This window comes from Portunus trituberculatus, chromosome 44, assembly GCF_017591435.1.
Source record: "Portunus trituberculatus isolate SZX2019 chromosome 44, ASM1759143v1, whole genome shotgun sequence".
Classification (NCBI taxonomy): domain Eukaryota; kingdom Metazoa; phylum Arthropoda; class Malacostraca; order Decapoda; family Portunidae; genus Portunus; species Portunus trituberculatus.
The window spans coordinates 26,257,840-26,267,839 of record NC_059298.1 but is presented as its reverse complement, the minus strand read 5'-3'; the positions used below and the strand labels follow the sequence as shown (position 1 = coordinate 26,267,839).

Genomic DNA, 10,000 nt, shown 5'->3' with positions numbered 1-10,000 from the left:
GTTTGAAAGGCGAAATGAATGAACCTTGAAATCTGATGAGGTCCACAAGACACAGATCATTATTTCTGCCCTTATAACAGGAGGTGCATGGCAGGGACACCGAGGAGGGGGGATGGGGTGGACGGGAAGAGGCACTGGTGAAAGGAGGCAGGGGGCCGTTGGTAAAAATTCCATGTTGATGCATTTCTCAAAATAAAGACTCCACCACGTCATATACTGTAACCATACCCAACTAAACTGTCTAATGTACTTAATGTTGAAACATAACGCATACCTGTCAAGCCACTGTGCTGTTTTGCCGACCATATGTTTGTGTATAAAAACGGAAATTAAACCATAAGAAAAAAGAAAGACACACTCAAGGACTGACAAGCTGCTGGAACGTGAAGTGAAAAAAAGCCGCTTTCATCACTGCCAAGGAACTGAAGGAAGCACAGTACCACACCCCGATGTGTTGGGAGAGATGTCGGTATAGAACACTTGAAAAGGGGAAATTATTTGAAATTGCTTAAAAAAAAAAAATGAATAAATAAAAACACATCGCATGCAGAGAAAAAAACAAAAACCAAAAACAAAAAAAAACAAACAAAAAAAAAAACAAGATTTTAACTCACGCCGCCGTAAGACTTGAAGATCAGAGAAATTTCGAAAGAATCAAATAATGTAAGACTTGACAGGCATGATAACCCAGGCGTGTTTGTTTTATTTCACTTAGATATGCATTTTAATTTCATGTTTTTAATTTTGACTATAACCTTTTAGTAGGTATTGTCTTAGGCTACCACTTGTTATACTTCATGCCTTTAATCTTGATCTTAACTTCTTACATTTTCATAGGGAAACATTTATTGCATGTCTGGAGCTTAAGAATCACTAAATGAGGATTAAAAACTGAAGAGAATATAGATGAAGATCATTTTCTCAAGATATATGAAAATGTCACCGCGAAAAATAGGCAACAGTGTTATAACTGATGGCCTGGACGTAAGGGGAGACAAACCAGTAAATCAGCGAATGAAGGAACATAACTTTCAGAGATTAAATTCCATGAGCTGGCTGGCGGTGTGGCTGCCCAGATAAAAGCTGCCAATGTGACACAGGGGGGAAAAGTTTGTAATCGGAACGTCACTCGATATGGTGAAAGTCACTGAACACACACACACACACACACACACACACACACACACACACACACACACACACACACACACACACACACACACACACACAGAGAGAGAGAGAGAGAGAGAGAGAGAGAGAGAGAGAGAGAGAGAGAGAGAGAGAGAGAGAGAGAGAGAGAGAGAGAGAGAGAGAGATTCATAAGTTTTCCTTCAATGAAAAACGTCTAGACAAATTTTAAACTTTCACAAAGAAAATTTTTAAAGAGAGAAAATTCGTTAGGATCCGGCGATATCACCAGTAAAAAATGGTCAAGCATGAAAATAAGAAACTTCTTACTAATGAAGAAAAAAAAAAAAAATAACCTCAGCCTGAAAGAATACAATCTTTTCAGACCTGTGACAGACGTGATTTCAACGTAATGGAGATATTACGAGATGAAAAGATCAGAACACGGGGTTGGATGGGAACTGCCGCGTGAAGACCGTGTGTCTCAAGATGAAAAATGGCCAAGGTCGCGGGAATAGGAGTGACGCCTGCAGAGGCGGAGCGAGCTGTCTGGAAGGAGGATTTACTAAAAAAACCTTTTGAAAAAAGTATATTTATATATATATATATATATATATATATATATATATATATATATATATATATATATATATATATATATATATATATATATATATATATATATATATATATATATATATATATATATATATATATATATATATATATATATATATATATATATATATATATATATATATATATATATATATATATATATATATATATATATATATATATATATATATATATATATATATATATATATATATATATATATATATATATATATATATATATATATATATATATATATATATATATATATATATATATATATATATATATATATATATATATATATATATATATATATATATATATATATATATATATATATATATATATATATATATATATATCTCTCTCTCTCTCTCTCTCTCTCTCTCTCTCTCTCTCTCTCTCTCTCTCTCTCTCTCTCTCTCTCTCTCTCTCTCTCTCTCTCTCTCTCTCTCTCTCTCTCTCTCTCTCTCTCTCTCTCTCTCTCTCTCTCTCTCTCTCTCTCTCTCTCTCTCTCTCTCTCTCTCTTCCTGAGTCCTTTAATTTAAAACCATGACACCCCATAACATATCCTCTTTCCTTCTATCAACTCCACCTGCTCACGCCAACACCGAGATAGCCAAAACATTACACTAGTTCCTGCCTTTGTGCTTATTCACCCTTGAGGGAAGGAACAATTCTAGGCCATATTTAATTCTTGCACTCGATAAACTCGGGTCAGCTTCCCTTCCACATCACTGTTGCTCTTTCATCAGATCTGCTTTATATTTTCTTAAACTGTTTTGGTATTCCTTTGTATTATTCTCCTTTCATCTTTATTTTGCTTTCAGGAATTACATGCTAGGCTGAAGTTTCTTTGTGCGAGTATTTCATGTTAATTTAATCGCACAAAATGCCAAGAAAACCGTTGCATAAACATTACAGAGAAGTGCGTCCAACAAATATGAAGAGGTAAATGGAATTAGTAAAGATGTTCGCAAAATAAATTAAAGTATAAAAATAACAGAAAAAAAGACGATATTGCCAAATACATAAATATACAGATGATGAAATGAATTAAGTGAGCAAGTAAATAGAATATATAAATACATATATTAACAAATAAAATATGTTCATCAATACAAAAAAACACGAAGGAAATTATTTTACATGCAATTATAAACATCACTAAACTGGAAACATATTCTACCACAAAATAGTTCATATCTTTTTGACATTGTGGGACGACAGAAGCGGAATTTCATAGAACAATTTTTTTCAATCCTTCCAGCTCTGTCATCACCGCAGCAGCTGCCCATCCCTCATCCTGCTCTGTCTTCCTTCCTCGTGCTCTTGCACAAAAACACTTCACACACGAGAGAGAGAGAGAGAGAGAGAGAGAGAGAGAGAGAGAGAGAGAGAGAGAGAGAGAGAGAGAGAGAGAGAGAGAGAGAGAGAGAGAGAGAGAGAGAGAGAGAGAGAGAGAGAGAGAGAGAGAGAGAGAGAGAGAGAGAGAGAGAAAGGGCTTCGTGCAGTAACCATGTTTCACTGATATATGGAACTGTAACAGCAACAAAAATGCGTTAGTGAAAGATGTCATGGCGGGAGCACCTCGATAAATTAAGATGGTATAAGGCGGTGACGGTAGAAAAGGAAAGTGTGAAGAAAAAAAATACAGTTTACCACCGGAAAAAAAAAAAAAAAAAAAACGGAAGAAAAGGTAGGAGGAAAAAAATATTTATCCTAGAGCTCGATAGGCTTAACATAGTAGAAGGTCTTTCGTTGGGTCAAGGATTAGAGAAATTCCAAGGTGATCCGCCAGGGTGAGTGGGTAGATGTGATGATCCAACACGAGGCCAGTCTAGAGATAGGCGGCTACTTATCCCAGGTTGGTGGACGTGAATGGGCCGTTTCTAGTGAGGATTCAGGGAGCCATGAGGTCTGTTATCGAGGCAGTGTGGTTACTAGGGAAGCAGTACCTTCGTTGTGCTACCTGTTTTTTTCATTTATTTTTACCTTCTCTGTGCTAGTTGTTTTTTTCTTTTTCGGCGAAATTCTCATCAGGTAAAAAAAACATCCTCAGGAATATTCCATCCATATCACAAGACTTCCACTACAACAATCCTCACCGTGATATGTTAAATGAAGAAGAAAAAAAAGTTAGTTTCCTCGTCGTGAGAGGGAAAAGGAGACATGTGCAGGCTGTTACTGATGATTACTGTCAAGGGGGAATCTTCGTAAGAGAGAAATTATTTAACTGAATCTAACATACGAGGGTTTCTGTCACTGGGTTATCACTGAGTTTTGTGAGGCGCTGGTGGAGTTGATAACGTGGCTCTCCGGATATATACAATGTTTACCGTGCATTCCAGGAGTCCAGTGACATACACAAACACACACACACACACACACACACACACACACACACACACACACACACACACACACACACACACACACACACACACACGGCACAAATTTAAGACAAGACCTGGCAAGCCGCACATACTGAGTCTCCACAAAGGGGCAGGCGGAGGAGGGAGCCTTCTTGCATGTATCGTTGGTATGAATTAACTGGCGCAACTCTCATTCCTTTGAACTGAACGTAGTGTGTTATTATCATGCATTAAAACTAGGATACATTTTCGTTCATTTCATTTATATCAGATTATAACTTTTATCATCACTACTGCTACTGTTACTACTGTTGCTGCTGCTGCTGCTACTACTACTACTACTACTACTATTATCACAACTACTACTACTACTACTACTACTCTTACTGCTACTACTACTACTATTACTGTTACTACTACTACTACTACTATTATTACTGCTACTACTACTACTACTACAATTACTGCTACTATTACTACTATTACTACTGCTACTACTACTACTACTACTACTATTACTGCTACTACTACTATTACTACTACTACTACTAAAACTGCTGCTACTACTACTACTACTACTACTACTACTACTACTGCTGGCACTGGTACACTGCTGCTGCTGCTGCTACTGCTGCTGCTACTACTACTACTACTTCTACTACTACTACTACTACTGCTACTGCTGCTATTACTACTATTACTGCTACTACTACTACTACTACTACTACTACCACTACTACTACTACTACTGCAACTACTATTACTGCTGCTGCTACTACTACACCCACCACCACTACTACTACTATTATTATAACCAACATCATTATTGGTAGGGAGTCACAATGTCAATCATAATATCGTGATTCGTCTACATTAGCTCCGGAGGTCCCTGGAGATAATGTGGATGTATCACGATTATTGTTGTTGTTGTTATTATTATTATTATTATTATTATTATTATTATTATCATTATTATTACTATCATTATTATTATTATTATTATCATTATTATTATTATCGTTATCATTAATTTTATCATTATTAGCAACGTTGTTATTGTTATTATCATTACTAGTTTTGGTAGCCGTTCAGATGTGATAATAATGATGATGTTGATAATAATAATAATAATAATAATAATAATAATAATAATAATAATAAATATTTATATAAAAAATAATAGTAATAATAATAATAATAATAATAATGATGATAGTAATGATAATAATAATAATAATAATAATAATAATAATAATAATAATAATAATAATAATAATAATAATAATAATAATGATGATAATAATGATAATAATAATAATAATAATAATAATAATAATAAAATAATCATATAAAGATAATAAAAAATAGCAATAATAATAATAATAATAATAATAATAATAATAATAATAACAATAATAACAATAATAACAATAATAATGATAATAATAATAGATATTAATGGTACCTAATAATAATGATAACAATACTGGTAATGATGATTATGATGATGATAACAATAATAATAATAATAATCATAATATAATATAATTATAATTATAATGATAACAAAAAGAGCAAGAACACCATTAGAAAAAATGTAATAATGACAGCATCAACAGCAACAAAAACAATGATGATGATGATGATAATGATAATAATAATAATAATAATAATAATAATAATAAAAATATCATTCGATAAATAGGTTAAGATATAGCTGGGTAATGACCAACATCAAGGAGATGTTCATTACTGTGAAGCCTTTAGCGGGTATCCACACGCCGCTGAAAAGTGTCTACTGTAGCTTCTAATGTATCAGACTTTGCTCTCATCACGCCATTGTTCGCAACCCCACGCTGATGACTTCATCCGACATTAGTGTCCTCTAATTAAACGTCTCTCTCTCTCTCTCTCTCTCTCTCTCTCTCTCTCTCTTATCTTACAAAAGAAAACTATTCTTTTATTAATTTTTTTTTTCACAAAATTTACGCTGAAGACATGCAAACACAATCAAACACACACTAATGGCAGAAACTCACGGATAACAAATTTCCATGACCCACAAAATACAGTCCCAGGAAATCTGACATTACAATAAGAAAATTACTTCTCACCGTTACCCAGTTCTTCCCTCCCATCGCCCACTAGGAGCTCGCCGTCCGCCAGCTGCTCCTTCCCTGCCTCGCGCGCTCCCCTTTTTCCTTCCACCGCCCACACACCACACAGATACATATTTGACCTTGGCCAACAAAGAACGTAGGTTGCGTAGCTCTGAGGGCCGCTGTGCACTATTCAGACGAGGCGGAAGGTTACTGGGTGAGTCTGATGGTATCTACGCACCAGCTGCATCCTTATTACCCGAGCAACTTTAACTTTTTACTGTATTTTCTGGTTTTGATGTGAAATATGGTTAAAGGTAATATAAATGAATGTGTACTCTACGGTAAATCTGGAGTTATATGTTGAATTTTAATCCCTTCAGTACCATGACGCGTTTCCATATTCCCTCTGCTTACTGTTTGTGATTTTATACAACTTCAAAAACTCATGGAGGGATTAAAATAGTGAAGACTCGGGGCATTAATCTTCTGATCTGCATAGACCCTTCCTAATGTCAATAAAATAGTCCAATCACACCCAAAACTCATGGTAAAAATGCGTCACCCTACTGAAGAGGTTAAAGGAAAACGAAAAAATACATAAATCAAAGATAAAGATAAAACGTATCGTGCTAATAAGAAATAAATGATAAAAAGACAGAGGCAGATATGAAAAATATACAAATAAATTAAGTTGAGATGTAAAGAAAATCTAATTAAAACCTAAAATAGCTAAAAAAAATGAAAAAATATATAAGACTGATTAGGAGAGTGATAGATAAGAAAGACAGAAGCAAATGAATATGGGAAAAAAGACAGACGAACAAACACACCGCCTTAAAAAAACCCCCAAAGAATATAGAATAGCCAAAGATAGGAAAAAAATATTAGACTGATTAGATAAATAAACAGATACATACAAATATACACACAAATAACCACGGAGACTGGAAAAAAGACAAATGAGAAGATCAAATAGACAGAGAAGAACCGATGCGTAAGTAAAACACAGACAGATGAACAACATACAGTGCAAACAGAGCTGGAAGATCGACAAATAACTGACACATACACACGCTAATGGTAATCGACCAAGACAAAAGAGGGACGCCTACACAGCACCACCACCACTACCACTACCCCTACCACTACCACCACCACCACCACCACCACCACCACCATCATCATCACCGTCAACAAAACACTTTCCTCTCTGCCTTGTTCACCCTTGTCACGTTTTCCGCCTGAAGAAAGAGGAGTATCGATGACTTGCCCGAGAGAGAGAGAGAGAGAGAGAGAGAGAGAGAGAGAGAGAGAGAGAGAGAGAGAGAGAGAGAGAGAGAGAGAGAGAGAGAGAGAGAGAGAGAGAGAGAGAGAGAGAGAGAGAGAGAGAGAGAGAGAGAGAGAGAGAGAGAGAGAGAGAGAGAGAGAGAGAGAGAGAGAGAGAGAGAGAGAGAGAGAGAGAGAGAGAGAGAGAGAGAGAGAGAGAGAGAGAGAGAGAGAGAGAGAGAGAGAGAGAGAGAGAGAGAGAGAGAGAGAGAGAGAGAGAGAGAGAGAGAGAGAGAGAGAGAGAGAGAGAGAGAGAGAGAGAGAGAGAGAGAGAGAGAGAGAGAGAGAGAGAGAGAGAGAGAGAGAGAGAGAGAGAGAGAGAGAGAGAGAGAGAGAGAGAGAGAGAGAGAGAGAGAGAGAGAGAGAGAGAGAGAGAGAGAGAGAGAGAGAGAGAGAGAGAGAGAGAGAGAGAGAGAGAGAGAGAGAGAATATTTCCTACACTTTTTCTCGAATATTTCTTTCCGAGTCACTGAAGCAAACTATGATTTTTCTGCTGTTTTTGTTACTTTCTTTAATTTCTTATGGATTATTAAGAAAAATCAATTCAAGTAACAATTTTACGTTCATGTTTTTTCACGTACATTTTTTCTTCTTCATATCTCGCTCAGTTAGACAATGCTAATTAATCCTGGCGAAAAAAAAAAAAATATAATATAGCTGTCCTGGTTGCAGTGAATCCCGTTTATTCTCATCTCGCCCGCCCCCCAAAAATCCCAGTTCCAGTGCTGCTTTCATTAGTTCCATTCACATATTCTTTCTTCTCTCCTTTTTTTTTTTTTTTTTTTAGTTTGTAAAGATTTTTTTCAGTAAAATTTTTTTCAATACTTTTGTTTTTTGTTTCCTCATAAGCATTTTCTCTATTTCCTTATTAGTATCTATTTTTGCTGAATCCTTGCCCTTGTATGTGTGTGTGTGTGTGTGTGTGTGTGTGTGTGTGTGTGTGTGTGTGTGTGTGTGTGTGTGTGTGTGTGTGTGTGTGTCCAATTTAGATAAAGAACAAAGACAATTGCGTATTCATTAAAAAAAAAAAAAAAGAAAAGAAAAGAGCCACTCATAATGTGCAGACAACAAATAACTGTCAAATTAAATCGATGATGTTTTTTGAAAGACCACGTACCCGAGTAATAAAATGTCAAAAGTCCATTGAAATATAGGAGCAAATATATTCCTATAGACATTTTCGGTTCCGCAGTGCAGTAGTAAATGTAAAGGAAAATGAAGTGTAGTTTCAATAACTTTTAGAGCATTGGAAGAGTAGAACGTTTCATCTTTCTAATGGAGGAAACAAAGAAAGGGCAGTAGGCACGTGTTCAATGTGACTATGTGTGGAGATCACTTCTGAGTTCACTAGGAGAGCGACCACATTCAGCAATCAATACAGCGGCCAAGATCACCAACAGGCTGCCCATCTACCCTCTTTTGAACTGTCAGTGAGCAAGGAAGCTTGGCGAAGAAGCATAAGACTCTACGCACAAATCGTCATAAAATCTGATAAAAAAAAAAAATAAATAAATATAATATGGATAAATAGGTACATAAAACATTCTGTCTATGACACAAGAAAGAAGACGTCTAGTATTCCAGACTGCAAAACGAGGCGTACATGTCGATCATGCAGCTATTCATGAAAAAAACCTACAAAAGCCATGCATAGTCGCACGTGGAAAAAGGAGCTAAACGAGATTTCTTCTCATCTTCGAATCGCAAATTCTATTACAGCAATGAAATCTAAAACAACATTATGTGGCTGTTCTAACTCTAGCGATGTGTAATGAAATCAATAGTCAATGCTAATGGACAAATGAAAGTAGAGTGTAAGAGGAAATGATGACAGTGATTGAGATTGACTACAAACACATTACAGTTTCATCACTACATATTGTGATTTACTGTTTTCGCTCGCTCAGTTAGCAAGGTTCTGTTCTTGCGTCCCAGTCAGCATAGCCTCCTGCCGCTCTCTGGCTGCTCGGCAGAGGTGAGCGAGACTTGAGGCGCTCGATAAAGTATCCAACTGACGGGAAAAAGTCACTATAGGACGTGCTCTCCTCACGACACGCTACCTTAGCTGACAGGAGTCACCTGTTGGTATGCATGAAATTGCAAATATATCGTTGTTTTATCAAAGTTTAAGATCACCGCAGCACGTACAGAAGGAAGAGACTTGTCTATGTATTTTTAGGGCAATACGTATGTTTTTTCATACACATTCCTCCCAAGGAGCGTGGGTCGAGCAGCCACATCTACCATGGGAGTTATTTTTCTTCCTCAGATGGGCAGCGGCTGTCGTGAAGCAAAAATATGAAGCAAAATAGTTGACAGGAAAGAGGAATATTTTTAGCATGCCTGTCTTGATCTTTTCCCCTCTCTCCATATCTTCAAAGACTCCACATAATATTTTTTTACCTTATTTCCTCTGAAGAAAAGTAAGATGAAGTTAAGCTTTACTAC

The 10,000-nt window shown here is 36.1% G+C and overlaps 1 protein-coding gene across 7 annotated transcripts in view; it reads right to left on the bottom strand.

Moving 5' to 3' along the window:
* The window catches only part of LOC123518934 (neuromedin-U receptor 2-like), a 302,841-nt gene that overhangs the window by 95,609 nt on the left and 197,232 nt on the right, over positions 1–10,000 (bottom strand). The gene's annotated exons all lie outside the window — the stretch shown is intronic.